At 37.5% G+C, this 14,542-nt stretch overlaps 1 protein-coding gene across 1 annotated transcript in view; it reads right to left on the bottom strand.

The window, feature by feature from the left end:
• The window catches only part of PTPRR (protein tyrosine phosphatase receptor type R), a 378,611-nt gene that overhangs the window by 138,515 nt on the left and 225,554 nt on the right, over positions 1 to 14,542 (bottom strand). The gene's annotated exons all lie outside the window — the stretch shown is intronic.

Here is a 14,542-nt window from a genome sequence, read left to right as displayed (position 1 = left end):
GACGGACATAGAGGGTATTATTCTAAATGAAGTAAGTCAGACAGAGAAAGACAAATACTGTATGTTTTACTTATATGTGGAATCTAAAAAACAAAATCAATGAACAAACACAACAAAACAGAAAGAGACTCATGTATACAGAGAACAAACAGGTGGTTGCCAGAGGGGAGGATGGTGGGGGCGATAAGAGAAATAGCTGAGGGAGATTAAGAGGTACAAACTTCCAGTTGCAAAAAGATGAGTCTCAGGTATGGAATGTACAGTGTGGGGAATGTAGTCAATAATTATACAATATATTTGTTTGGAGACAGACGGTAACTAGCCTTATCCTGGAGATCATTTTGCAATGTATAGAAATATTGAATCACCATATTGTGTACCAGGAGCTACCCTAGTGTTGTTGGTCAATTACACTTCAAAAACAAACAAACAAACCCATGGAAAAAGGGATCAAGTTTTTGGTTATCAGAGGTGGGGGCTTGGGGGAGGTAATCAAAAGGTGCAGCCAGTTATAAGTAGGTGCAGACTTCCTAGTACTTATAAATAAGTACTAGGGGTGTAATATACAACATGATAAATATAATTAACTGTGCTGTATGTTATATGAGAAAGTTGTTAAGAGTAAATCTTAGTTCTCATCACAAGGAAAACATAGTTTTTTCCAACTCTTTTATTTTGTATCTATAGGAGATGATAGATGTTCACTAAACTTGTGGTAATCATTTCATGATGTATGTGAGTCAAAAAGTCATACAGCACACCTTAAACTTATACAGTGCTGAATATCAATTACATCTCAAAAAAACTGGAAGGAAAAATTTAAAATAATAAAAAGTAAACCCCTCCAGAGTTCCTGCTTGATCTCCCTAACAGCATCCCTCCTCCCCATCCCACATCCACTTCTGACCCATCCCAGCCACCATCTTCCACTACTCTTTCTCTTATTTTACTCTTCACATCCTGATCTTCTTGCTGCTCTTCAAACACAGCAAACTCCCTCTCCCATCACAGCCTTTGCATTTACTATCTCACTGTTAGGAACCATATGCGGGGCTCACACCCTCATTTTACTCAGATCTCTACTCAAATACTACCTTTTCAAAGATGCCTTCCATAATCAGACAATTTTAAAATATCATCTTGTCTGTCACTGTCTGCCTCCTTACCCTGCCTGCTTTTTTTCCCTCAGCACTTTTCATCATTGATATATAATACTCTCTCCCTTCTAGGAAGTATTACTCAAGATAGCAGGGATATTGGCTATTTTGCTTCCTGATGATTCAGAGTCTAGACAATGACTAGCTTATGGCAGAAGCTCAATAAATATCTTTTGAATGAATGAATAAAGCAGATGCATAATTTAAGATTAGGTAAAATAAGCATAATGCAAAGTATGGTATGCTTTATAACTATATAAATATGTTAAGATTTGTAAAGTGGTACAAAGACATTAAAATAATTCTGAGTAATGGTTTTTGAATAAAATTTTACAATGTTGGGCTAATTTCCAAGATTTTTAAAATATAAAGTCACCATGTATATCTGGGAAATGATATCAGTCAACGGTTACAGAGAATGCAGTTGCTTTTTTTGAGAAATGACTAGCTTCAGCCACATATCTCAGAGGAAAATAACCACAGTGATTTCAGAGTTAATACCACTCATATACATTTGAACATTATCTCCTATTCAGTATAGCACACAAGATAAGTGCAGCAATTCAGAGTCAGAGGGTCTGGGTCTGAAGCGTAGCTCTTCCACTTAATAACTAGATGACTTTGCTGTACTTTCTTAACCACTATCAAGGTCAGTATTTTGTAAGACGATTTTTTAGAGCAGTTTTAGTTTCGTAGCAAAATTGAGTGGAAGGTACAAAGATTTCCCATATATCTCCTACAAACCCCCCCACATGCATAGCCTCCACCATTAACAACACCCCCCAGAAAGGTACACTGGTTACAACTGATGAACCTACATTACACATCATTATCATCTAAAGTCTATAGTTTACATTAGGGTTCACTCTTGGTGTTGTATATTCTATGGGTTTTGACAAATGAATAATGACATATATACACCATTACAGTATCACAGAATATTTTTACTGCTCTAAAAATCCTCTGTGCTTCATCTATTCATCCCTCCCTTATCCCTATCCCCTGGCAATCAATGAGCTTTTTACTGTCTCCATAGTTTTGCCTTTTCCAGAATGTCATATAGTTGGAATCATACAGTCTGTAGCCTTTTCAGATTGGCTTATTTCACTTAATAATATGAATTTAAATTTCCTCCGTGTCTCTTCATGGCTTGCTGGCTCATTTCTTTTTAGCACTGAGTGACACTCCATTGTCTGGATATACCCACATTTATTTATCCATTCACCTACTGAAGGATATCATGTTTGCTTCCAAGTTTTGGCAATTATGAATAAAGTTGCTATAAACATCCATATGCAGGTTTTTGTGTTCTGTGTCAGTTTTTTGTACATATCTTGGAGGTCTGCTAAGGGGATTAATTGAGATAAAGCTTCTAAGATGTTTATCATGTTGTCTGGAACCTAGTAAGCATTCACTAAATATTACCATTATTTGTTTTGCTATTTTAAAGCTCGGCAGATATTTTTGCCTTTATTTCACAGACAAGGAAACTAAAATTAAAAAAACCTAAATGACAAACAAAAAGTGGCAGAACCAGAGCTCATAACCAGGACTTCCTACTGTAACTTCAATTGTTCTGTTATGTCATGTGTCTATTCTGCAGGAAGCAAGCAGATGTAGACCCACTCTGCTTAGTATGGAAAATGATGCTTTGTCTCTTTGTGAACTTTCCTGTTATATCTCTTATTAAGATTATAATTTACCCTAGATTTTATACACCTACTAACTCCTATATCACAGGATAATCACATTTCCTTACTAATGAACTATTTAACAATGAAGAGATGAGAGAGGAGAGGGTGACTAATTCAGTGAGCTATGTTGTCTCTAGATCACTTCATAGGTACCAAAAGAAGATTCTGGAAGCATACATGGAAATTTAAAAATCCACATGTAATCACATTATTGAAAAATCTTTGTAGAAGATGTTGGTTGAGAAACTTAGTTGCCAAAAATATAGAACTAATATGAGAGGGACCACGGCTTGAAATAATGATATGTGCATCTGGGGATTCAGGAAAATCTGGCATAATTAGAAAACGGATAAGCTAGAAATAACCTTGTGTCTTTTCTATTTACATGAGAGCCTAAAAAGCTTCTTGGGGCAAAACCTCTAGTAGGGGAAATGGGGGTTGGGTCTCAAGAGAGGGATTTAAGGACAATGGACTTGGGTGAAATGGAAGAGGAGGAAAGAGGAATTTAGGTTTAGACTTGTTCCAGTACCCTGGGGAAATTAAGCCTGAAATAACAAAACATCATTTTGGGCACATACATAACCGAGGAACACACAAGAATGGCGGAAGCAAGGCAGTAGAGGAGTCCCCTTCCTTTGGTGTTACACAGAACACAGCTTCAGCCCACGGAGGGCCCATACAGTAGTCAGGTCACATGGGTCCTCAGTCAGGAGACTCGGGGCCTTGAGCATCAGCAGCAATCAGACAACAGTGTCCTTGGCACCATTATCAATGGCATTAGCATCAGTAGTGGAAGTTTCCATACAGACACAGGCAGATATCACCACTGCCAACAGCTATGGCTACTTGGAGACACAAGAGAACCCAGAGCAGGTGGCCCCAGGGAGCAAGGGCAGGAGACATCTGTTCTGAGTATGTCATGCAAAACTAGAAGAACTGTGCTTAAGAGAAAAAGGTAAATATCTTCTAGGGAGTCTCAGCAAATATGAAAGTTGAAGAAGAGAATTGAAGAAGATAGAGATGCAGTAACAGTATTTATGTGCATGAGGAGGTGGGCAGCAGGGAGAATGCCAATAATTTCTATTACAATGCAGGTCTTATCACCATGCTGGTAAGACTAGGGCAATATGGGTTGTTTTTTTTTTTAACTTTTATTGAAGTAAAGTTGATTTAAAATGCTGTGTTGACTTCTTCTGTACAGCAAAGTGACTCAGTTATACATATATACATATATATGTGTATATATATATTCTATTTCATATGTTTTCCCTTATGGTTTGTCACAGAATATTGAATATAGTTCCCTGTGCTATACAGTATGACCTTGTTGTTTATTCATCCTATATATAATAGTTTGCCTCTGCTAATCCCAAACTCCCAATCCTTCCCTCCCCTACCTGCCCCCCGCAAATATGGGTTTCTTTTGGCTTTTTTTTGGTTTGCCACATACTCCAACATTCTATTCTCTGTCACTTTTCAACTGCCTCACTCTTTTTCATCATTTGGATCTCAATTTAAATGATGCTTCCTTAGGGGTTCTTTTGTTACAATCCCCAATTTAAATTAAACTTCCTATTTCCCAAGCTGAAATTGTTTCTAAATATGATAACTATTATAAAGTACCACTCAAAGTCTCTAGAAAGTTCAAGCAAATAATCAGGATGTTGGAATAGCCTCCAACAGCATAATAAGGGGTGAGATAAATCTTCGATGATTTTCTAACAAACCATGAATGAAAATTTCATTCCAGAATAACATAAAATAAATCCACTGAATTGTGAGAATAAATTCATGTTTGTGATTAACTCATCAGAATTCTTCTGAGTATATTATTTGTCAATTTTGTATTACCATATGATAAAAATATAGCTGCATCATTTATTATCCATACACCTCATTAGAGTGTATATATCATTTATTTGTATTACATTAAACTAGAGAACTATATGAAAACCTCAAAGTTTATTATTTCCTTTACTCCAAATGCATTGACAACGTTTCATGATTTATTAACATCAGTAGAATCATTCTTGATATAAAAAGAAAACAAAAATCTGAAGTATTTCTGGTTATTAAATGTATTTTATTTGACGTACTTTCTTTACAGTGTTCAGTTTTTGAGTACTGCTGGCTGTCATGTATTTTGAGGAAGGCGATTGCTAAATAACAAATTTCCAAAAATATTTTATAGAGTCCTGTATATCCAAAATGTGTTCAGGACATTTTTAATAACAGATAATCTGTCTTTTGTTTCATTTGAACATCCTGACATAGGCACAATAAAAGTGAGTTTATTTGAACCTCACCAGAGTATACAGATTTTTTTACATGACAGTGTTCTCAGCCTTGTGAAAAAACATTGACTCTATGATTGTGAATTAGATATTATCAAGTGCCAATTTGTATCACTAAGGTAAAAATGGTATGTGATTTATAAATGTTTTGGTTTAATATAATCAGTAATTTTATCAGTGCTGAAGATAATCATAAAAACTAAGGAAAATTACGTGCAGAACAATAAATTTATTAGACTCTTGCCATGGATCTGGAAATGAATTACTGAGGCAGAAAACATGTCTCTTCCATTTGAGGATTCACACTGCTAGGGGATCATAATAGGCATTAAGTAAACTAAAAACTAAATTAGCTAAACACCACATAGGCTGGGTCTCCCCATTTTAAAAATCTAGTTTGATTTTTAAAAATGTTGACTAAGTTGTCTAATCAAGATCATAAAGAACATATAAAAATAAGCAATAACTTATCAAGGAGTATGAATACGTCAAGTCCCTCTCTTTGCTCTTTCCTACTCTTTATTTTTTCTCTGAGTCTGCTGCTTGTTTTGTTCCCCTGTCTTGGAGTGGATGTTTATTTGATTCACTCAATAAATATTTATTGAACTTCTAATATATGCCAAGCACTGGATACATTGAACATACAATGGTTATTAAGGCTCCATCTCTGCCCCCACAGTCCTTTCCTGCTCTGATCGAAGGCAAATCCCTCCACTTATGCTCCCATCCCCTGTCGTATTCTTGAGAATTTTGTTCCTCTTCTGTCTTCTGCATTATCAGTTCCTGTCTCAGTACCAGATTATTCCTATAAACATATAAATATGTACAAGCCATCTTGAAAGTTAAGCCTTCATAGAGTCCATATCTTTTTTTTTTAAGTTTTTAATACTTTTATTCAACAAACATGTAGACCTTAGTGTGGGCTGATACTGTTAGTGTTTTACAATGATCAGCCCTTTCAGTTCTTATGAGAACCTGCGACGTAGGTACTATTATTTTTCCTATTTGGCAGATGAGGGAGTTGAGGCAAACAGAGGGCACGTGATTTCTGTCCAAAGTCACAAATCTAATTAGTAAAAAATCTAGGATTCAAACCCAGGTTCCTGCTCCAGAATCCATGCTTGTGAGCCTTCTGCTTTGCTGCTTCTAGGGGACAGTTGGAATAGACATGATATAAACAAAGATTCAGTAAGGCGCCTAAGCATTATGAACCTGAATGTTTTCCTTTGAATCTTTAGCTTTTTATTAGCTAAGATGTAAAAATATCTGCAGAGCATTAAAGTCTGGCATTTGACATATTCCTATTTAAAAAGAAATTGAAACAATTTTCAATTAGTGAGGATATGCGGGAGGACTCTGCCCTCCATGTGCACTTGTTGGGACCAACCTTGCCTGGTCTGTGCACTGGGGACTGGAGACAGTCCGCTACCCACTAAGGGTCTCCAGGAGGAGCACATGCTTGGGACATGATGGGTCCTCAGGGCTGAATGAATAAACGCCACACCTTATCCTTCCATCCCACAAGGGGGGCTTGATTCAAGTACTGGGGGAAGACAGCTTAGTCCTGCTTCTAGTGGATCCCGAGATCCACCCTTCAGTCTCTCATGGGCCTTTCAACTTCAACCCTGCTTCACTGTACCCTTTCCTTCATGTGGCTTTTACCAGTTCCACCTTCCGGTTTCACCACGCCTTTATTGTCTTCTACTTTCTAATCATTTAGTTAACATATATCTTATTTAACTTATATCTATTGGGCAACTACCATGAACAGGCACTCCACTTACAGTTTCATTTTAACCCTCATAGAATTACAGAAAACTCCTAAGTCATCTCAGTTTATGTCATGTGCAAACAACTGTGTCAACCAAATATTCCACGAACTTTTATAAGAGGATTCATTAGTTTCCTATGGCTGCTATAACACATTACCACCCAGTTGGTGGCTTAAAACAACACCTCATCACCTCTCTTTCTCTTCTACTCAAATCTCCCTCAGCCTCTCTCGTTTAAGGACACTTATGATTATGCTTAAGGCCCCTCTGGATAATCCAGGATAACTTCTCCATCTCAAGATCCTTAATCTCATCTGCAAAGTTCCTTTGGTCATATAAAGGCTCATTCACAGGTTCCAGGATGCAGATATCTTTGGGGCCATTATTCAGCCTACCATAGATGCCCAAATAGACTTATTTATATTTCTAAGAGTAAGATATCCATTTTCGTGCTCAGTGGACAAACCAAAACCACAAAATGTCAACTGACGTTAAATCTACACACCCAAAAGATAAAGTCAATAACGTGTTTCCTCTTTTTAGCAAAACAGACAGTCTGAATGCAATTAAGAATCATCACAGTTGAATTATGTAAGGAGCCATTTTTTTCTTCAGTACCATTCCAAAGAAAGTTACAATATGACAGTGTGACCACAAGTCTCTATTTTTAACCTAAATTTTGGAATCATCCGAGCCATTATGAAACTTCAAACTTTCCCTCTGAAAAAAAAAAGTCTCTTGACCTTTGGTTATTTCTTAGAAAGTATGGTGGTTTTAGACATGTCCATAAACTTTAATGATCCTACCAGTAAGAGAAAACTTTTCTTCCTTTTTCTCTCCTAGAACTTCGGTGGACCTTTGTGACTACAACAACTAATGAAATACAGCAGAAGTGACATTCCATGACCTCCAAGACGAGGTAAGAAAAAGCCATGCAGATTCTGCCAGTTTTTCCTGCGAGGCTCACTTTCAAGCCCTGAGCTTTTCAGAGTGTAACTAACTGAAGCGCCACGTTTGAGGGATCTCGTGGAAAGATCACCGCACTGAAATGGAAAGAGATGCCTGAGGAGCGGCGGCATTCCCGCCCCAGCTGGCCAGTCCCCACCCCGAGCCCCAAGTCTTCACATCTTGTCTTCCAGATGTGATTCCATATCTTTCTCTACCGATTGTCCCATTTCTTTGTTCTGCATCACATAAAATACTTTCGAGGAAATCATCTGTAGTCTCTGCCTCATCCTTATCTCTGTTTCATTCTTCAAACACTCTCATCTAACACCGACCCCAACAATAGAAAGAAACCAGTCTTGTTAAGATCACCCGTGACCTCCATGTTGCCAGGTCCAATAGACATTTGTATATCCTAATCTAATTCTCAGCAGCTATTTGGCACAGTTGACTATTCTTTCCTTTCGAAACTTTCTTCTCTTATCCTCTGTGGCATCATACCCTCCCAGCTTTTCTTCGACTTCAGTTGTTTTCCTTCTCATTTCTTTTGCTGACTTTTCTTCCACCCAACTTCTAAATGCTGATGAACCTTATGGTTCCTTCCTGGACACTTTCTATTTTCTGTCTATACTCTTCCTTTAGGAAATATTATCCTGTCCCAGGCTTTGCACACTCCTTGTATGCTGATGTCTACCAAATGTCTATTTACTGCCCAGATCTTTCCCCTGAGTCCTGTAGACCCAGATATCTAACGGTTACCTGACATCTCCATCAGGGTGTCTAAAAGGAGTCTGAAATCTAATATGTATGAAATTGAGATTATGACTATTCTTAAACCTGTTATTCCTCAAACTTTCCCATTTTAGTAAATGGAACTATTAACCATCCAATTGCACAAGATAACAACCTGAAGCACCTACGAATCCTTTCTTTTCCACCACACCCACTCTATCCTCAAGATCTCTCAGTTCTGCCTCCAAATACAGAAGAAATCTTCCCATTTTGGTCTATCTCTACTGTCAGCACCAAGTTCAAACTGCCATTATCTATATCTTGGGATATGATATAACATCCCTGCTTCCATTCTTGTTCCTTTCCAATCCATTCTTCACATAATATCCAGAGATATTTTTAAAAACTGTAAATAAGATCACATATATTCCACGCAAAAACTCTTTAAGGCTTCCTTCCCATTGCTTTTAGAAGAAAGTCCTAATCTCTCACCCTGGCCTAAAAAGCCCTACATGTCTATGTCTCCAGCTCACGTCACTAACCTCATCTTCCTCTCTTTCCAATGCTCCTGCCACATTGGCATCCTTTTTCCTTTGCAAATGCTTTTACTGGCTGTTCCTTCTGCTCGTAATGTTGTTCTGCCAGATCTTGAAATTCTGCTTTACTCTCCTTCTTCAGGTCTGGCTCAAGTGTCCATCCTCATGGTGGCTACTCTCAGCATCTTATCTAAAGAAGCACCCCACTCCCACCCTCAACACAATCTCAGTAACCCGTGTGTTTCTTTCATAGGACTTATTCTGATCTCTAATGACCACAATTTTGTATTCACTCTATATATCTGTCTGAATGTTAGCAATTTGAGAAGTAAGCCACATTTGCTTTGTTCACCCCACTGCCCATCATATTTCCTGGTAAGTAGATGCTCAATAATGAGAGATGAATGAATATATAATATAATATATATCATAAAATATAAAGATTTAGGTTAAGATCCTGGATCTCTCACTAATTGTATGAGTTGGGTAGTCACTTTGTATCTCTGGAGTTCAGCTTTCTGAGGTTTAAATGGATAGAGTTGACTCTACAGTCTTAGACTGCCCATTGTGATGGTTAATTTTATGTGTCAATTTGATTGGGTCACAGAGTGCCCAGATATTTGGTTGACTGTTATCCTGGGTGTGTCTGTGAGGGTGTTTCTGGATGAGATTAACATGTGAATCAGTAGACTGGGTAAAGCAGATTGCTCTCCCCCACGTGGATGGACCTCATCCAATCCACCGAAATCCTGAATAGAACAGAAAGGCTGAGTAAGAGAGAATTTGCTCTGTCTGCTTATCTGCCTTCAAGCTGGGACATTGGTCCTCTCCTGCTTTAGGACTTGTACTTCGACTAGAACTTATACCATTGGCTTTCCTGGTTCTCAAACTCATTCTGGAACTATACCACTAACTCTTCTGGGTCTCAGCTTGCTGACTTCAGATCTTGGAACTTCCTAGCCTTCATAACCATGTGAGATAATTCCTTACAATAAATCTTTATACACACACACACACACACACCTCCTATTGATTCTGCTTTTCTGGAGAACCCAGACTAATACACCATCTAATAATACTGACATTCTATGATGAAAAACAGTTTTTTCAGATTTCTTGTGATTGAACTCTCCTTTCTCCCACATCCTCCTTGAACTTGTAGGAAGTTTTGTCTTTCATCCTATAGACATGAGGGTAAAACACAGATTGTGTAAGGGTGTAGCAGAGTAGATTGTGGTTGCCAAATTGAGAGATGATTTATCAGAAACCTGTAAGAGTCAGTTTGTTTTTAACCCACTTTGCTGAACAGAATGCTCATACAACTGAAATAACTGTCACCCTTTACTTTAGCTCTCTCGTCTGACAGCAAAGAAAAAATATTCGGTTACGTGGAATTCTCATTGAAATGAACTGAATGATAATAGTAAAACAATTATTGAATTACTCACAAAATACAAGCAGCACCAACTTAAAACAGCTGTCTTTGCAAACATAATTTGTTAAGTTGATACAATTTTATAAAGGGTAATATTTTCACAGATGTCCCTTCATGACTGATAAAATATTGTTTCATGTGCTCCATTAGGCAATGATGAGCAAATTATATTGAAGAGAGCTGTGTAGAAGAAGCCATATTTTATGAGATATTCATTGATGTATAGTTATAGGAATTAGGTATATGACCCAACGCTTAAATGGCTTTGCATACTAATGGCAATGACTGGGCAGTGAATTTGTAATTAGTTCCACATGCACTGTTATATGTTTTGCAAATATCTGTTAGATAATAGTTAAGGAGCAAGGCGTGTTTAAGTAATCGGATCTTAGAGATTATGTTGTTTTATCTCTCTCAATTTACAGATACATTTTACCAAACTCAGAGGAAAGTATTAGTTTTCCAACTGAGGTCACACAGCTATTGGGAGACCTGGAGCTCTTACCCAGGTTTTCAGATTTCCATGCCAGGAATCTTTTCTCTTTGCTTGCAACATTTGCAATTAGTGTCTATACTTTGAGATACATTTTCAATGCATGATTCTGTGAGAACATAATAAGTAACTGCTTTCAGTAATGAGTAAGTTTGTGCCAATACAGTGCCTCGGAAATTTCTTAGTTTACAAAAAAAAATTAGGCCTGAAATAGCAACATAAATGTAACTACATATGTCAAAATTACCTACTTCAACTCATGTGAATGAATGAGTATTTGGGTAAATTATTATCATGTAGATTTGGTTTATATTACATATCTACAAAGAGTAAAAGCCTAATGTAAGAAGGTTAAACTGTTAATTTTGTCTCCAAAAGCAAAATTTAGGAAGAATTATCTATCATATCTTATAAAAGTAAATTTTTGATTTGGGGTCATGCTGAAGTTTTGTCACTGAAGCACTATATGCCAAAGAGAATGGTCATGTTAATTTGCTGTCTTGTCCCTACAATTCCTCAGCACCCTGAAAATTTTATCACTTCAACACCTTCCGGCAAATGGAATTCAAGGACCTACTCTGGGCGTAGGCGGTTAGCAGCTTCAGATCACAGATATAAGAATAGTGAGGCAATAACGAAAAGAAGCATATTTTGAAGTTGTCAGGTCAATAGCAAGTCCGAATGTCCAGAATTGGATACTAAATATAAATGGAAACACCAAGAAAAAGAGTGTACGAGTTACAGTAGATAGAGGCCAACAGGCACTACTCTTCAAACATGTGAGGCTGGAAGCTCGTAGTGAGAAGATGTATGGAAGATTCACTGGACGACTAGATAGAGACTTTTAATACAATTCCTATGGACTCTAACGTGGGAATTCTGGGGTAGGCCAAGAAGACAATAATGTCCATGAAAAAACAGAATGGGAATCATGTGGAAGGAAAAAAAGGACAGGATAGTGTCTGAGTAAAGAGAGGTTTTTCTACCACTCCCTATCATCTATCAGAAGACAGAGCAGTTTCTTCTTTCTAAGTGTAATTAGGTCGTTTCTATGTATTTGACAAGGAAACATTATAGAACTGACAATCATTCTAGAGAAATATTTGTCATCCCTCTTCCCGACTGCTGATAAAACGGGTGTGTGTGTGTATACACTTACATGCATGGCAGGGACTAGGGTAAGAGGCACGTATGGTACAAAATGTAAGGAGGCTCTCACTGTCAGGGCTGAGTTGATGTCAAGCGTTTGGCGTTTTGGGGATTAGAAATGGGACTAGAATCAGAAAGTCTGCTTCATGACCCTTAGAGTGAGTGTCTCCTTACATTTTGTGCCTTCCGTGCCTCACTTCTCACTTGCCTGACCCTGGTCCTGGCCCTGTGTGTACGTGTGTGTGTATGTGTCCTAACTCCAAATTTGGGCCTTTAATCCATGGTAAGCTCTTTATAGTTAGGTGGGTTAGGGCTATTTTGTTTTAGCATTTGAAGATCGCTGATGCTAGCTACTTACAAAGCAAGTAAATTTACCTACATTTAATAACAATATTATATAACTATCTGTCTCTTTACAATGGAAGAAAGTTTACCCGAGGCCACATGGGAAGTTAACAACAGAAATGGGATTAGAATCAGTCTGCTTCTTGGTTCTTTGCTTCCACACCACCCACCACCTTCACATCCAAAGACAGACTGTTGACAGCCTTGAGGAATGTGTGAACACACTGAGAACCACAGGCCATTGCACTGGTGTTTGTAAAAACTGATGTTTCAAGATGATTGCTTTCACAAGAAGAAAGCTTTATTTTTTTTGTGTGTCATTGTGAAAAAATTAAAAATTAGTATAAAGAAAAAAATGAAGATCATTCATAGTTTCTCTAAAAGAAAGCAACTAATATTTTATAGTTCTCTCACAGGCTTATTTTCTCACACATAAACAAGATACGATATATTCTTTTTTTATTATTATTTTATATTCTTTTTAATTATAGCTCTTATGTTACCCTTTTGTTTTCACTTAATATGTCATTTTCTCAGTCAAAATATGGGTTTATTGTATCATTATATAGACTTTAAAAATGTATTTAATTAATCCTTATCGATGGACATTTATGTTGTTTCCATTTTATCCTGCAACATTCTTTGTGTGTTTCTTGAATTGCTTTCTTAGAATTGATTGAATTAAAGTAACTGGGTCAAACTCTATGATTTTTTTTGTAGGACTTCTGATAATTTTGCCAAATTGCCTTCCAGGGAAGGCACAGAATGTGCATTTCCACCAGTAGTTTACTAGTGTGGCGCTGGCTGCCTTTTCACAGTACTAATGCTTTTCTGTGTTTGAGATAAGCCCACTCATTTTAAATTTCTACTGCCACCCTGTGTCATTGGTTGTTCTTATTTCTAGAGCCATGAAACACTGAAATTGATTAATTCAGTCATTCATTCATTTTTCAAATATTTATTGTTCACATGGCAATTTTTAAATATGATAGAGGAAAATATGAATGAGATAGTCTTCACCCTCAAAAAAATATCTACATTTGACAAACAACATCAGTTAATCTGAGGCACTGGTTTAAAGAGTCATGGGCTCTTTAATCCTCAAAACAACTAAATGGGGTAGATACCATTATTGTTCCCATTGTATAGATGAGGAAACTGAGGTGCACTGCTCAAGATCACATAGCTTGTAAGTGGTGGAGTTGAGATTTCAGTTCTGGTAATTTGACTCTAGAGCCTATGCTCTTAACCACAATGTTACAACGTGTAATAGATATACATAAATAACTCTAATATTAGAAAAAATATGTAGTAAGATAGTGTGTAAGTTCTGGCCAGAAACAGAATGTGGGAATGTAATTGGGCTGAAGCAAAAAAATAACTTACATGGTAATAGATAGACCCTGATGCTGATGAGGTCCCTCCCCTAGCCAAGTGTATAAAAGACATTGAACCTGCAGTTCTGCCCTCCTCAGATCTGGTAGATTTCTTGCCCCCATAGGCTTGAATTGACCCACCAATTATACACATGAATCATGAGGGTTTAGGGAGAAACTGGGGAGCTACGTCTACTCATTTGCTTCCTAATCCTGTGTCTATCCTTGGCCCTGCTTGACTGCCTGCTTGGGAGCCATCTGAAATGAAAGCAGCTTTGAACTGAGTCTAAGTCATCATTCTTGCCAGTCTTTGCATCTGGGCTAGGAGTTTGGGTCTCTCCCACCCAATACAGGACGATAACAGTTAAAATACTATAATAGCTCAAACGAGGGACTAGATATAGTTAAGGTGATCAGAGATGATTCCACTACATCTCTTGATGGGACGGTCTTGATGGGCAGGACTTCAGTTTGGAAAGGGATGAGGAGAGCATTTCAGTAGAATCCACAGCAGGAGGCTATGGCTATAGAAAGAGAATGTTGTTTTGGGGCGGGGTGGGGGGGGTGATAAGAAACCCAGTTTGACCAAAGATATCATCATATACATAGGGTAT

The sequence above is a fragment of the Stenella coeruleoalba genome (genome assembly GCF_951394435.1).
Source record: "Stenella coeruleoalba genome assembly, chromosome: 11".
NCBI lineage: Eukaryota > Metazoa > Chordata > Mammalia > Artiodactyla > Delphinidae > Stenella > Stenella coeruleoalba.
Note: the sequence above shows the minus strand (reverse complement) of the source record. Positions and strands in the feature narration are given on the sequence as shown.